Genomic DNA, 16,356 nt, shown 5'->3' on the forward strand with positions numbered 1-16,356 from the left:
CAAGTCAGCTTTATGTCCTGACATCAACAACTCACCTTGACTGATACTTCTACCTTGGCTAGGACTTATACGAATGCGCTATTGAAATAACTGTGAGGCTGCGTTTACGGTAGCTGGGTGTGAACAATAAATAGGTCCTGTCATTTTAAACAACAGATAGATGACTTTGGCCAAATTCGACATGGCGAGATTATCCCAACATTAAGGAAGGGCACGACGACATTAGAGTGGTAATGGTCTCACACAGACATCCCTGCAGAAAAACCGCCGAGAAGCTCGGAAATGGCGCCGAAGAGCCGAAGTGACGAGCGCTGCCGCTGGCGCACGCAGTGCGAGGGCTTCCTATTGAGAGGATTTACATGCACTTTGTTCGCTTCGCTGCTTTTGCGACGCTTTGGTAATCGTGTCGAATACGTTTAGTGTTCTGTCTGATATGCTCCGCTTTAACCCCCTCATCACCTGGCGTGTTAATGCGTTTTTATGCGTGACAATTTCGCGTGTCTCCAAGGTTGTAGGCGGAAGTCCCCACACGGTCCGAAAATTGTGGGGGACTCATCTGCCATGTTCGCTACGGCGTCGCCACGTCTGATGGAGGTGTCCATGAAGATGCGCCGGCACGGTAGCGGAGACGGCAGCGTGCCTACTGCTCTTGAAGACCCAAACGGGCTCCAAACCCTTGTGGGGGGGGGGGGGGGGTCAGTCCATATTGCAGGACTGAAAGGGCGTGCCATGTGATCTGCGAGCATGTCGCGAAGTCTAGAAACATGTCTGCGAGGATATCCCAAGCCCTTGAACCGGATCTCTCCCCCCCCCCCCCCGCCCTCCCTTCTCCCCCCCCCCCCCCGACTCCTTCGACTCGCTGCCGTCTGTCCTGAGGACAGGAAAGACGCCCACAATGGAAAAAGAGCAACCAATAGCTGGAGCCGCCACGTTGGCTTAAAGGGTGACCCTGAAGTCAGCAGATACGTCCCGATGGCGCAAAGTACCGCAACGCCATAAGGATTAGAGAGGTGCCTTAAACCCCATGATGGAGCAGCCAAGGGCTCAAAGACTGCCGCTGGCGTACAAAGCATGCGTATTCCAGGACCCGGTCTAAGGCCCTGTAAGAAATAAAATGTCGTGCTTGATGGAACAGTTTTGGGGGCTAAAATGGAGAACCTGAACCTGACAATATGTTCTGAGGTCTAGAAAACCGCTATGAAGAATAAAAAGCTGCTTCTAACCACGGAAGGCTAAGGGCTCAACACATATCCCTAAAGTATGGCGATATGTTTCGAGGGCTAGAGGAGCGTCCTGAGGAGCCTGAGCGTTCCCACAGGGCTCTCCTGACGTGTAAAAGCATGCACCAAGAGTGAGAAGATTGCTTTAAAAGCGAAAAGAAACCAGAGGAGGGTCGCCCATTAGAGTTTGAACAACATCTCTGAGTTCTAAACTTTTGCCACTGCACGCGACTCCGTCGGTATCAATTCTGGTATTCATGCACAACTCTTTGAGTTGGATTACAAGCTGAGTTAAAACTTTGCTGTGGTGTCCTGCTTGCAGTCAGAGTTTAAATCAAAATCCCACGTTCTGAGTCTGAGTCGGAAAAGACTTCACATCAAAACCCTGTGATGGATTCTTCCTGGGGTGAAATCAAACACAAGTCTGTTAATATTATCATGTTCCTTTGCGCCACTGAATTGTACCCAGTGATGCCAGCGATTTTAATGTCAAAACATTTTTTTTCTTAAATTTTATCACGATCAATACGCTCGGCTTTTTCTATAGCGAACAGAATGTCAGGCTTTCCCCTGAGACGGTGCCCAGAGCACAAGCGTCCGGCAGAGGAGCACACTACCGCTGCGCTAACCCCGTCTATCTCCAGCGCCTTCTCTCGTGACCTGACGTCACCCGTCCGCGTGACCACCGGGCCGGTCAGCCCCCCCCCCCCCCCTCCGCCGGTGTGCGCCGTCGTCCACGCGGCGTCGATTATGAGCATCGCTCGTCGCCGCCGGGTCAGAAATGTGCCGGGTCGCCGCGCCGCGCCGGCGGGCGGCCCGCCAGCTATGCTACGCGCCCGTGTCGCGCCGCCGCGGCGAAAACAGACGGTGTTGGCCGCGCCATTAGCGGCGTCCATATCGGCAGCGCCGCCGCGCCGCCGCCGCCGATGATGGATCAGCCGATGGTCGCGTCACTGCGGACGTCGCGAGGTCGTCAGCCATCGCCCCCGGCCTCGGCGGGGTCACCGGAGGGTCGCCTGTCCGGGCGATGGTGGGCTGCCATCTCAGCCGGAGGGGTTGTGATGGTGACGTGTGGAAGGGGAAGGCTAGTGGTTTGTTGGGACCGCTGTCAGGCCAACAGGAACTCTTGACGAGAGAAGTAAAAATGGGTCACCTTCTTTAGAGCAAGCAGTACGTCAGTCCTGTCGTTATTGTTGTTGGATGGCACGGTCGGGAGCCATCAGTTGGCCGACTTTGTCAAGGGCATTGACGGATTGCCTGTCACAAACTTTGTAGTATATCTCTGTCATGTAGGGACGTAGAAACGTTCCCACGTGTGACTTTGCCAAATCCTTCTTGGGATCAGCTCTTTCCGCGCATTAGCTGAGGGGTGCTTCGCAAAGTTGAGAGAGCTTTTCCCTCCCCCCCCCCCCCTGTTTCAAAGCCTTCCGCCCTCTGTACCAAAGAAATCATTACGTGTGCGCGTACTTGTCAATGTTCAGCAGAAGAACGTTGTCAGTTGTGTAACGTTTTTAAAAATAATAACTCGAAGCTGTTAATGAGGTAAAAAGAGGCAAAGCCATCACTACAGTGAATGAGAGATGGTTACTTGTATATCTAATATAGCAACGGCATGCTGGATGTCGAGCACCGCATGCAGCCTACAAAAATCTCACGATCTCACAAAGATGTCACGGAGAAATGTCATGTGGAGCATACCCGCGTGAGGTGCTGGGAAAAAACACTCCCCGGGGTAGCAAGTTTATAATAAAAAAGATAAAACAACGAATATTTCTTAAAATCTGCCATCTCTGGGTCTAGGTCTGGGGTTGTCGGGCGATCGTTTTTCCTTTACAATTTGCAGTATGGCCCTTGAGTGCCTCACCGGCTCGTTGGATGCATGCGCCGCACACATGCACGCTATGAACACGGCAAAGGTTTCATTTTTTGTCCCCCTTGTGAGACAGTTTCGGCCACACGCTGCTGTCAGGGTCCCCGGGCGGCACTTGTGCGTTCGCACGGGGCCATTATGATTCCGCGGGCCCGGCGAAGAGGACGGTTCAGGTAACATGTAGTAAGGCAGTGCTGCTGGGAAATGCCACAAGAATGAAGTGTGCATTTAAAGGCAGGTTGTGCCAGTGAACGAGCCGCCGCGGGCGCTGGTTGATACATCAGTAACCCTGCGGCTGGCCGATCACTCCCCAGTTGCTGTCAGCTCCTGAGTAGGAACCGGTCCAGGAACAGCCTGCCAAGGTCAAGCTTGAACTAAGGACCCCTACCGCTGTTGACGCGCATGAACCAACTGCATCACCGCGGTGGCGTCGTCATTCTGCGGGGTGTTATATAGAACAGAACAGATCGTATAGGGCGTTAATTCTCCGGCCAGTTAATTCTCCGGCCGTTGTCTGGTGTCATTGACTCCTGAGAACGACTGGCTGGTGTTTTGTGGCCACGGTTTTGTGAAATCTAAGGGTGCTCATATTCAATAGATGATTGGATGGGTTGGGATGGGAACAGATTTCTGGAAAATATAGATATCGGTACGCGTACTGACACGTTAAGGACTGATCATTGACCTAACCCTTGGGAGAAATCCACTGATATAAGAAATACGGGACTTATCTGACAAGTGAATTAGTCACAGACGTGTTGGGATTTGATTCTTCTTTTATCTGAGGTTATCGCTGATCCATTCTCTTTCATAGAAGTCCTACTAGCTTCGTTTTACCTCGAAATTCGCGGTGTAGACCAGCGAACAGAGGTGAAATGTATCTCAAAAGGCCATTTTCGTCTGCCCTTCCTGCAGGCGCCTAGCGATACATGTGGTGATCTGGGTGCGGATCGAAGTGGCTGGCTATGAGTGTTATTCACTTCGCGATGGCGGGGGTTGCAGTGGTGGAAGCAAACATTGCTGGTGTTGTTTTCTTGACGCTGGAGGAGGGGGGAGTGGCTGAGACATGGTAAATGTGTAGCAATTCGCACCTATAAATGGTTATTGAATATCTTAAAGGATAACAGACCACATGTAAGACCCGTGTGTCACCGCACAACATTGCATGCTACGAACGCGATTCCTGCTATTACGTCCCAAATGTCTACTGGATCATCATTGCGAACTTTAGTTGGGACCAAGGCTATCTAACGCTTAGGCTGGGACTGCTTCACTTTGAAATATCTTTCAGCCGAGTGACACAACTATTTTAATTCAGTTCATATTTGATGCGTTGGGAAACCGAAATGAACTGAGCGTTTCTCAGTAGAGACACGAGCATTCCGATGAGTTTTGATATCTCAAGGCATTCCAGGCAGGCAAGGCATTCCATAACATTGAGCTGAGTAGTCTCCTAGCAGTAAACTCCCGCAACATGCACGCAATATTTTGAAATGCATGTTGTAATGCCGACTTAAGCAATGGGTAATGGGTAACTAATCACCTTTAGTGTGTGTGTTCTATCCTAAATTATACGTTTTAGTCGCGTGGTATGACCATTTCAGTTCAATATATATATATATATATATATATATATATATATATATATATATATATATATATATATATTGAACTGAAATGGTCATATCAATCATAAAATAATAAATAGATAATAGCTATGAATAAATATAAAGCACACACCCATAATATGCATGCATATATATATATATATATATATATATATATATATATATATATATATATTTACATATATGCATGCATATTATGGGTGTGTGCTTTATATTTATTCACAGCTATTATTTATTTATTATTTTATTTCTTTATTTATTTATTGCTATTCCTATTACACCTTTCTTATATTCGCTTTACCTTTCAATTTTTTACAGCACCTCAGACGTTTCTTTTTCTCGAAGCATGTCTTAGTTTGGCTGGAAGTCCAATTTAGATGAAACATTATTTGATTCTTCGCGATTTGGTATTGTTAAAGCAGTTTTTGTCGAGGAATGAATGGTGACATCAGGGCCGGTTGGTTTTTATAAATATGTGTAACGGTTCTATATTTATACCCATGTTACCTAGGTTATTCACCATTTTCCCTGTGGCCCAAGACCCGGCGACCGACCGTCAGAGCTAGCCCGGGTGCTCGACGAGCGCGGCAGTCCCTAACAGGGCAAGACGTTAACGTCATCGCATAAATAACGTCCGACAGGTGCGCCAAGAAACATTGCAGAATGTTGCCACTTGTGCTAATTTTAGCAATAAGTAGCTCCAAGCGCACTCGCTTTGCAAATGCTCTGGAAAATGAAAGCGGATGGGTAACGGATGGGTATAAATGATTGTTCCTGGTGGGTATGGGTATTGCCCCATTTGGGTAGCGGATGGATTGCGTTGAATAAATTTTAACTGTGAAGGCATCGAACGCCCGTCCGCACCCGTCCGTTCGTTTGTCCAGTCAGTGACATTCTTTAAACTTTAGAAGGTCATGATGACCAAGATCCTAGGAAACAGCTTTAACTTTTGCATTTGAATCAGCGCCAAAAATTGCATTGGGTGATATGTTCCTGGAACAAAATGTTGACATGGGTCATTTTAGACTAGTTACCTACTCGGACCTCTAAGAAGAAGAAGATGGTTCATGCAAGATGTTTGCTGCGGGCCCTGCTATTAATGGATTCGAAATGAGCACCAGAAGCTACCTGATACAGCAGGCTCTCGAGGAAGACAGCGAGCTGACTTAGGCCTCGGTCTGACCGTCACACCTGACCCCGAGTGAATGGAATTTGTTGAAATCCTCAGTTCACTTCAGTATTGTCTAAGGAACTATCTCAGAGATAAATGGCTTCGTCTACCATTCTGTTGTCTTAACAGATTGAATGATTCCGTAGAAACTTCCTTCTCTGGCGGCTACGGCCTGATGTTGACCGGCCATAGATCAGTAACCTTACATGATAGCTGTAATTTTTCATGACAAGAGATGTAGTTGTTGTAAAGTTGTAGACAACTTTTCAGTTGCCTACAACTTTATGTTTACAGTATATTTTGATATCTAGCATGCGCTTTACATAGATAAGACTTATCCATGTGAATAATTTTTCTCGAAAATGCACTGAACAACTTATTCCTACAGCTTTATAAAGTTTGGCGAGGCTACTCCGCGTTTTCGGAAACTACTATGCAAAAAACTTAAAGGGAGCAAATAACCACCCCCCCCCCCGCTACACACACCCAGGCTCGTGTAAATGTACATAAAAGATTTGACAAGGGATAGCACGTTTCCCTTGGGGCACTATGAGAATGCGCTCCCGGACGTAAGTAACCATCGGGCCGTTTTTTTTGCGGCGGCCCGCCACTGTTTTCTCCTCACGCTTCTTGCGACCGGCCGAATCGCAGTTGATAGTTCCACATTCTAACAACAGATGGCGTAGGTGCCACGGAAGTTTCCTCGTCATGGCCTCCGTGCTCCGTTATCAACGATCCAGTTTATGTATAGAAGCCATTGTAGCACCCCTGTGTTATATGAAAGTCTCTTCTTGCACCCAACCGTCTGTTAAAATCTTGTTGAGCTGCTCCATGAATAAAACGCGAAGTGTGTGCTATTTGTTGTTTACGATGCCAAACGATCCATGCGAACCGAGTTGCAATGGCTGTGTGAAAATCAATTCACACAAATCTGACACGAACAGTCGAGCTGACAGGAAGGGTGGCATGTTGAACGCATACACGCCCAGTGCGCACCCAAAGTGTCGTCCTCGCGTGGTACTGTTTCGTGTATCGCCTGCACCGCAATTACCGAATTAAACGCAGTTAGGATAATGGCAGTCAATTGTTAGCACGATTACGGCGATCAGTTGGTGGTGAGTGTTCGGTGAGCGCGGACGGCGGGCTGTGCGCGCCTGTGCTGCAGTGCACGTGTTGGCTAGAAAGCCGACAGTGACGGGGATTTCGAGCGTGTAGGTCAGGAGCCACTTGAGGGTGCGTTCGCTTCGTCGGGGCTTGCAGCTTCAGGTGGCGTGTGGTGTGGTGTAAACCGGCGATGAATGCTGCCGAGGGGTTGTCCTCCCAGCTTGGGAGGTGCTTGTGAATTCGAGCATATTTAGCGATTCATGTTTTTTGTCGTCTCCGTTGTCAAATAGTCGCACTTGTTCGGATATCTCATGCACAATTATGAAAACACTCCTGTTACCATGTGCTGCTGTTTCGTGGATTGCTGACCTACAACTAAAACATCGAGAATTTGTGATACATAGTCCTTGAGAAACCTACCGAACATGATGGGTTGGGGCTTTTGGAAATATGGCAATACGCCTTTCATGGTAAACGACTTTCAGCTTCAGTTCGTACGTCGGGAATCACGGCTATGCTCGGTTTGTGGCCCCAACAGGATATACCTTTGCCACCATGCTACGCATATGTATTGCATGTTCTGTTTCTTTACATAATTGTAGCAGAATCAAACATGCCGACTTTCTTAAATTTTCGTTGTCAAAGGATCCGATTCACTTTAACAATTTGCAGAACGCGAGGTAGCATTCATGTTTAGCGCAAAATACACTCCTGAAATTTTTCAGAGTTCCTTGCTTATTCTTTTCTTTTTGATTTCCTGACTGTTTTAAACCCTGGTTTTGTAACCTTATGCACACATTTGTGGCGCGTTTCTCATTAAATTGCTAGTTGCCATGACTGTTTGTTTTCTTTTTGAATGCTTACAAGAGCTCATTCACATAAATGCTAGTTGTTCGAAACGTCATTGATGATCAAGTTCGTTTACGAAATGCGACTAACGTTCTAACTACGGGACGTTCATTTACGAAATGCTACTAACTTAGTTGTAAACCAAAGCACGCTGTGTCTGAGCCAGGCAAAATATCAAGAACATCATCAGAAGCATGCAAATTTATTCTTCCGCCATGAAAATTCTCAGCACGACGGTTGAAGTAACTGTGGACCTGGACCTGCGGATCCTACTCGTGGCATTATCGGCGGTGCTTTTCGTTCCACCTCTTATCACCTACGTCCGAAACATGTTCGTTGCCAACGTCAGCAGATACGAGTGAGTTAAGATGTAGGTGCGAGGTTTTGGTGGAACGCCAGTTTTGAAGGCTTCAAGAATGCTGATAACGTGCAGTGCTGGTACCACGCCGAAAAATGACTGACATCCAACTGCACGTGTCGAAAACCCGCTCTATAGACGAACGACAAAGACAGATTCACGTATGTTATCCTTCTGCGTAATATTCATACTCCACGCAACATCCGCAGCTGACTGCTGACTCAAAACTATTTTGGCAGGTGACTGGTGGTTTTGACATCTGGCTATTTGGCAATCTTATTATCTGGCATACGGAGTAAATATCGCTTTGAAAACAAACTATGTCTTGAATTTAATGCAAATGACGTAATCTACCTGCCCCCGAATGTGTACCTGGTGTTTATTTAGATGCCTGTAGAGTAGAACATTCGTTTGGTTGAGTTAGGTATCCATAGACGTGAAAATTTACTGGAAGATTGCCACGGAATACGAAGAAAACTGATGTTAAAGATGTTACTGATGTTAAAAGCAGCAGGAGTGCATCATTACTTGCGACGATAGGCACTCGTTTTGCAGGGGGTTTTAAAGTTTTTTTTCGAGAAAAAGTGTATCAAAACAAGGGGTGTTTACGTACTTACCTTTGGTATGAAGGGATGAATTAACAAATGGATATACCTGCCGCAGCAAAGCAGTAAAGTGTATCTTGCGTATGTGATTTCAAAAACCTCTCTCTAATGCTCATCGCTGCGTCTCCAGCGATGGTAGTTGTATTGCACCGTAATGTTTTCTCATGGTCAACTTTGGAAGATTCGTTTCAGCAGTTTTCGAGCGGAGCGCCTTTCGGTTCCCAGGGCGGTATCGCCGTAAAACCCGCTCCAAGCCATATCCTCGATATCATGCTTAGTCGATCCATGCACTTAATAATCCTGCTTTGACCAGTGTGCGACATGCGCTTGTGCTCATGATGGCAGATTTACGGGTATGCCTGCATTTGACGCTTAAATACTTCTACAAAGCATTTGCTTATCTCCACACTGCATAAGTAGGTTAGGCATTTCGACGCCTGTCGGTCTATTCGACGTATTATGTAGAGAGCATGAGCTTCCTCAACAAAAGATGAGTCAAAACAAATACAAATAGCGAGGGCTAGGACTGGCATGCTTACGGGGCACAATTAAAGCATGCAGCATGCAGGTATATAACTGGCATTTAGACTTGCGGTGGATAGACATAGGGTTTAGACGCCAAGGGATGAACAACCAGAAACGTGGTCATAGTCAGCAAGTCGCGTTATGGAAAGAATAGGAGTGTTTTATGTGAGATGAAGTTAACATTGGCTGACAGAGGAAAGGGATTTCAGTGGTATCAGTGCATGGCTGAGCTTGGCCAGCCAGTTCCTTCTGATCCCAAAGTCACCCCCCTGCAACATTCGCTCAGCATGTTGTTTTGAATAGATAACGATTATGGAGGCCAACGAAAACTCCTATTCAATGCACTCTCGGGCTATTTTTCATTGACTTAGTGTCGCCAACGACAAAACCAGCAAACAACCAGCATTAGCTTTAAGTTTGTGTTCTCACCGTGTTTTGAGACACACCTTGTATTCATTTGTGACTGTGCTAGAGAGCACAAAGGCATGGTTCTCTGCACAGTGACAATCGTATCGTAGCTCTTCTCAGGCATGGTAGGTCGTCGAATGCGGCCTGTGTTGCGCAGCCACTGACACACCCCGCCCCATTTATGGAAAAACATGCTGCAGTGCGTGTCTACCTTAGGATCCGGTCGAGCTTGGAGCTCCATTGTCCTTCTGTGCACAACGTCACGCCGCCAGCAGCGAGCACCGCTGGGTGTGTGTTCCGCTGCTGCTCCTTCACGAGACTCTCTGTGTTCGGATGCGGTGCGGCAATTTCACCAGGCACTGCCACTGGCCGCGCTGTGCGAGCAGAGACCTCCGCGCAGATGCTCGCCCCGCGCTATAACGCCGTACGGCTTTGTGATCTGCTCTCATTATTGTAATGGTTGAGAAGCGTGCACGCGCCCAATTCATTCCATACGCTTTGTTTTGCTATCTTTTGCCGTTTCTCTTTTCCGTTTCATGTAATCTGAAAATTTCGTTTCACTATGGGCAAAGGGATGAGGTTATAGTGTGCGGATGGGTGGGAGGGGGGGGGGGGGGGGGTACTATTGTGGCGTACTACGCCGCTATTTGTCAAAATGTATTCAAAATTTGCTATCAATTTTCATTTGAATAAACACAGGCTGGCGATGTTAATTTCTGGTAAGAACCAAGATATACCGTAACTTTTGACGCATTGTGTAGAAATTTAAAATGAATTGTATTGTGCCACCAATCATTTTAACTCGTTCACAGTAAAGCGTCGTCGCATGGGCTACCTATACTTTGTGCATTAATTATGTTCCATATACTACATGACATTTAAGTTGCTTGCATGTTAACATTTTTTATAACAGAAACGCTGCGCTATGTTTTGTATATTTGATCCCTGCACCAGCGGAAAACAGTTGCGAAGCAAAACTCCCAATCTGCTTGCAGATACACATGTTTATAAATGCTGGCTGGAGAACAATAGAGCTTGAGTACAGAGACACACAGTCTACTTAACGGCACGATAAAAAAGTTGGTAGCCTTCGTTGGAGCCTGTATTTTTCGACCAGAAACGCTGTTGGAATCTGAAACAATTATTTCGTAAAATCAGCCGATACAGACCAGATATTGAAAGGGAGGGACAATATCGAACATTTGTTGAGCCTGCGTTTTCGAAGTTTTCAGGACGCCGATGAAATGTAATTCTATTTTAAGACAGCGCGGAAAAAGTGATTCGCTCGCGTCAGTCATGGTGCATTCTGGGCATTACTCACGGATTGGCTGAATGTTCGCATTTCAACAAGCATCCTGTTCTTAAATGAATACGCTATATAGTCTGCGTCCTGTGGCAATACCTTTGTATTTCGTTACTTTGTTTGTTCTGCTTGACTAGAATAAATGTCCCGACGCCCAAGACTGACAATGGGTTGAGTACCAAGCACAGTTTGCATTCTTCCCGCAATGTCTGTGCTACAGAGGCTGCGTTTATGCATCATACGGGCAGAGGGTGCATTTATAAACATGTGTATCTGCAAGCAGATTGGGGAGTTTTGCTTCGCAACTGTTTTCCGCTGGTGCAGGGATCAAATGTACAAAACATAGCGCTGCTGTAGCCAGCATCAGATAGAACATCTCGACAAAAAATGTACGACTCGGTATTCAGTGAACCCTCCTCCCCCGCATTGGCGCCTGTTGTGTGTTGAAAAAAGCGTGCAGGCTCCTCATGCTCGGCCATAGCGTCGTCAGTGTTGTGGCTCAGGCCTGGCAGGGCAATCGTTCGGTTTGAAAGCCTCCGCTGATGCGAGTTACCTCAAGAATTCCCCGCCCATTGTTGTCACAGCCCGGTGATGAGTTATCTCACAAAACGTGAAGCTCAGGTAAATATCTGAAGCTATAAATAACAGCACGGGGCGGAACGGTCGTGGTCCAGTGGCACAGCGGCCGAATATACATTTATGTGGCGGTTTTTCCATTCCTTGGTTATATAACACGGTGGCGATTGTAAGGATCGTTGATTTTGGAGCGGCAGGACTACATACACCCGTTTGTTTTTATGGGTGCTTGTAACGCGATGCAGCCGCCTGACCTGACCCCTCCCCACACCCCACCCCGGCCCTACCCTGAGTAACGCAGTGACCGTGAAGGCAGTGCACAGTGCCATCTGAACCAGGCCTGTAATGAAGAGTACCGGCCGGGTACAGTTCAGCTGCAGCTGCTCCGCCGCGCAGCTGACCTGGACTGGCGATTCGCCGACGCCTGGCGCCCTACCGAGCGCTGCTCAGGGGAAGGGGTACGGGGCTCGACTGCGGCCGCTCCGGACACGCCGCTTTAGGCCAGCTGGCTTTAGGCCAGCTTAGGTCAGCTGATGGATCACGCCCATCCGGGCCGTCCAGCAAACTCACTCGGCGCCGATGTCCCACCGCACTGTTGAGCGGTGCACATGTCACGAGCAGACAGCAGTGACAGTTTTAATGCGAAGACAAATGCATCCGCACACCGGCATGTTTATGTCGATGTGCACCAATTGGTCTTTGTGTTATGTGGAGTTGCGGGAGGCGTAGGTGGTTATCGACTGCAATAGACTGCAAACACTATCGCGACGGCAGCATGGCTGTCCGGTTGATGCACGGTAGTCTTCGTCTGCATCGCACACAATGACAGAGCACTTCTGAACAGCCACTTTGGGCGGTCGGGCAGCCGTTAGTGCTCACACCCCGCGGCAGGCTGGCGCCGAAGACGTACGGTCGGGCCCTCGGGCTGGAGCCGTCCCATTCTGGCGCGGCCCGGGCCCGGCAGGCAGGCCCAAATGGTGCGGTGGGCCGAGAGGGGAGGGACGCCGGCCCCCTCTGACCCCGGCCGACGCCGGCCAGTCTGGGCCTCGGAGATGATTACAGAGCAGCTGTCATTATGGGCGACCTCAGCCGCCGCCCCGGCGTCCGTCCCCTGGCGCGTCCCTTGCTGAAGCCACCCTCGCCCTCTCGCGCTCTCTCCACCCCCACCCCTCTCGCCCTCTCTCATCCACGCTTCTGGTCTCCCTGCCGCTTTTTCGTGTGCTTCCTCTTTTCCGTTTTGGCTGCTTTGTCGATCACCTTCGTGCTTTGCATCTGGAGGCCGGTGAGGTGATCCTTGCTGGGTGACGAATGAGTGAGGGGAAATGCCGCTTGATCCTACGCAATGTGAACTTAGCTCCTTGGATTCATCCGTTGTGTCACTTCAAGGTGGACTTTGGGGACTCGAGTCCCCAACATTTGCGTAAAATCGAACGCTACGGTTATGTGGTGCAGGGCAAGGAACGAGTCAACCCGACCCTCTACCTACAATCCTGGACATTCTCACCTGCTCCCGTCTTCAAGTACGTTGTTTGTTTTTCTCAGGTACGAAGACGGTAGCGAGAAAGACTGCGTGCCCGGGTAAGAGCATTCCGAGAATGTCTCTATGCCGAGAAATGTGGTGCCGTCCTGTGCCGTCTGCAAGTCCCGGCCTGTGTGAGTCGCCTGGCATGCCGCGGTCCCCGTCATGCACGACTGTTCGTGAAGTCTGGCTGATTTAATACATAGCTGAAAACATGCCGTGTGTCTGCGCCACCATGCATCATCATTTCATCGTCCGTCATTATGGCTTGAGTGTTGTGTAACTACATGCACAGAAGTGGTATTTTCAGAGGCATTTTTGCTGGTCGTGATTTGCAGTCTTCAGGTGGTGAGAAACCGCGTGCCAAACGCGAAGCTTCATCCACAAAGCCCCTGGGTGATTCGGGTTGGGTCATTTTTCTGTCAAGTGGAAGGATGGAAATGTATGATATCAAACATGACATCAACCTTACAACCTAACGCGTTTTTTAAACGTGTTAGGTTGTAAGGCGTTTTTACCTTAATACCTAGCCTTGACATCTCTTCGGCTGCCGTCTCTTTGTTTGACGAGTGCATGAACCAGGTGCTCACTTGAAGGAACAGCTCAGCATCTGCTCACGTATGGGACGCTCACGTGCTGTCGGAACTCAGTGAACAGTCGACTTACATCTCGAATCTGCAGTAAAAAGTGAACAGCAGTTACCACCAACCAGACAGAAAACAGAAAAGACAGACAGTTCAAGAGAAAATGAATCCAACACAATGTGGACTTTGCATCCGTCAGTGGTGTTTGTGACAGAGACTATGCCCACAGCGTACAAAACGACACAACGCTTAGGGTCACTTAGGTAAATTGAGTCAAGTGGCTTCTGGTACTATACCGACACCGATCAGTGTGCGTTCTGTTCTACGTTCCATCCCGACAAAGAAGACCAGCAAAGATGATGGGCGTGGGTCGCTGCTCTACTGCTTCGGTTCAAGAATCCTGGTCTGGTTTGTTGAAACAGCGCCGATGTGCGCGACTGTGGGAGTCATCCGTGCACCGCCGGAGGCGGCTGAGGACCGCGACGCGTCTGGTGGGACCGCGCCTCACCCGGTCGGGTCAGGGGGTCGACCTGATCGGTTCCCCGAGTCTCAGGCACGTCGCTGTGCACTCTCATGACTCACTTACGGGTCACGCGTGAGGTGAAACGTGTCGGACAGTGGGTGCAGGGATGTCGGTGCGGGGTAGTCACACACCTTCGCTACCCCGCGGTAGCGAAGGTGTCTGATTCATAAATCTAACAATATCTCGAAATAATGATCGGTCATACTGGCATTTAGTGTTTTAGACTTGCAAGGAAAACGGATGACTGAAGAATGAAGATCACAGTGATTCACGTTCTGACAATATCACATTCATATCCGACAATATCTCGGAATAATGATCGGCCATTCTGGCCTTTGGTGTTTTAGACTTGCAAGGAAAACGGATGACTGAAGAATGGGAATCACAGTGATTCATGTTGTGAAATGATCCAATCCGGCTGACGTGAATTAGGCCCATACGCTGCACATCCATTCTCAATCGCTTGATCAATAAGAAAGCAGTTTGCCGATCACAGAATACAGCTCAAAATGCATCGAAACGTTTTGACGGGTCTTCTCGTAACTCACGCCCATGCATGAACCCAACAACGCATCGGCTGGATAATCGACGCCACCATCCCCATCCAGCACCACCTCGTCTCCGAGGTCGACGGGCTGGACACCGCGGGCGCGGAAACAGGTCGGCGGGGCCGGCGCCGGCCCGGCGGCCCCTCCCGCCGCGCCGAGCCGCCGCCGCCGCCGGCGCCGCGGCCCCGTCGGTGGCGACGCGGCCCGCTGCCGACGGCCAACGCCGGCGTCGACTTTCACACCGGCCGCGCCGCCAATTAGGGACGTGGCGCCGGATCGTCGGGGGACGGCTGAGTTATGGAGCCGCTTATTAATGAGCACGGTCGCCCGCGGTTTCATTGGTTTAATGCGGCCATACCTGGTCGCCAGATGCTTGAAAGCGCGCGACAGCAACGGAAATATGCAATTAAGGAAGACGTGCAGGGAAGGGATGACCCGCTGCGTTTTAAGGCAGACGTGCAGGGAAGGGATGACCCGCTGCGTTTTAAGGAAGACGTGCAGGGAAGGGATGATCCGCTGCGTTTTAAGGAAGACGTGCAGGGAAGGAATGACTCGCTGCGTTTTAAGGCTGCGTTTTGCGAGGACTGAGAGAGCATATGGCTCTGAAAAACGAAATGTGGATATGTGTTTTGCAGCTCTCTGGTGCTTGCAATTCTGTTCATTTTACCATTTGTTGCTCTATAACGCTGTCGATGCTTTTTTGGCCAAGACGTGGTATGCGTACTTTGAGTAAATCAAGCGACTCCATATCGAGTTGCAATGTCAAATCTCTTCGCGGCTTAAACGGATTGCAAGCGGCCGTTCAGGCAAGTCGATAGAAGCACGATGAGCCACAATGTATATATTGCGCATTAAGAACCAAAACACACAAATGATGACCTGATAACAAACCGAAATTGTCGAAAAACGCTCCAACGTCCGATCGCCATCAGCCTGTGCCACTGCCGTAGCTATGGCTGCGTGTGTCAAGCATCCAGACCGAGCTGCTTACCAGGATCATCCAGACCGAGCCGCTTACCAGACTCATCCAGACCGAGCTGCTTGCCAGGCTCACGCTGAACGCCCCCCCCCCCCCCTCGTCAAAACGAGTTTCAAACTATCAGTCTGCTCGGAGGGCTTTCCGTGGCGCTCTGCGGGCGCACGAACTGTTATATTGGACCAACTGAGTTCATGTTCACGCTTATAGTGTACAGCACGCAGCCGTACTAATGCAAGTGGAAGGAACGTCGAATGCTTCGGACCTGCCCTGAGCAAAACGCCGATCCCTAGACGTTGATTCATAAATGCGGTGCTACACACCGTGGATACGCAGCATCTGCAAATCATTTATTTTGACATTCGAACCTTACTGGCTATTAGTAATGTTCTGACCATTTCATACGAGCGCTCTTTGCTCCGCGCACTCACAAGCATTTGAGTACTTAAGTCCCAGCTCCTCACATAAGTCATGGAACAGTCCACTCATCGTTCAACAGCTAATGCACACTAACGGTCTAGGCGTATAATTAACGTGCAGTGCTACTGTTATTTCGTTTAAGTTATTTCACAAGCATATCATTTGGTTT

The 16,356-nt window shown here is 49.0% G+C and overlaps 1 long non-coding RNA gene across 1 annotated transcript; it reads left to right on the top strand.

The window, feature by feature from the left end:
* Positions 1-7,009: 7,009 nt before the first annotated feature.
* On the top strand, positions 7,010-13,351 carry LOC119101564 (uncharacterized). Its single transcript, XR_005094582.1, has 2 exons — positions 7,010-7,122; positions 13,160-13,351. It is a non-coding gene; the product is annotated as an uncharacterized LOC119101564 (long non-coding RNA).
* The last annotated feature ends 3,005 nt before the right edge of the window (positions 13,352-16,356 follow it).

The sequence above is a fragment of the Pollicipes pollicipes genome, unplaced genomic scaffold, assembly GCF_011947565.3.
Source record: "Pollicipes pollicipes isolate AB1234 unplaced genomic scaffold, Ppol_2.1 Scaffold_4881;HRSCAF=5763_pilon_pilon_pilon, whole genome shotgun sequence".
Taxonomy (NCBI): Eukaryota; Metazoa; Arthropoda; class Thecostraca; order Pollicipedomorpha; family Pollicipedidae; genus Pollicipes; species Pollicipes pollicipes.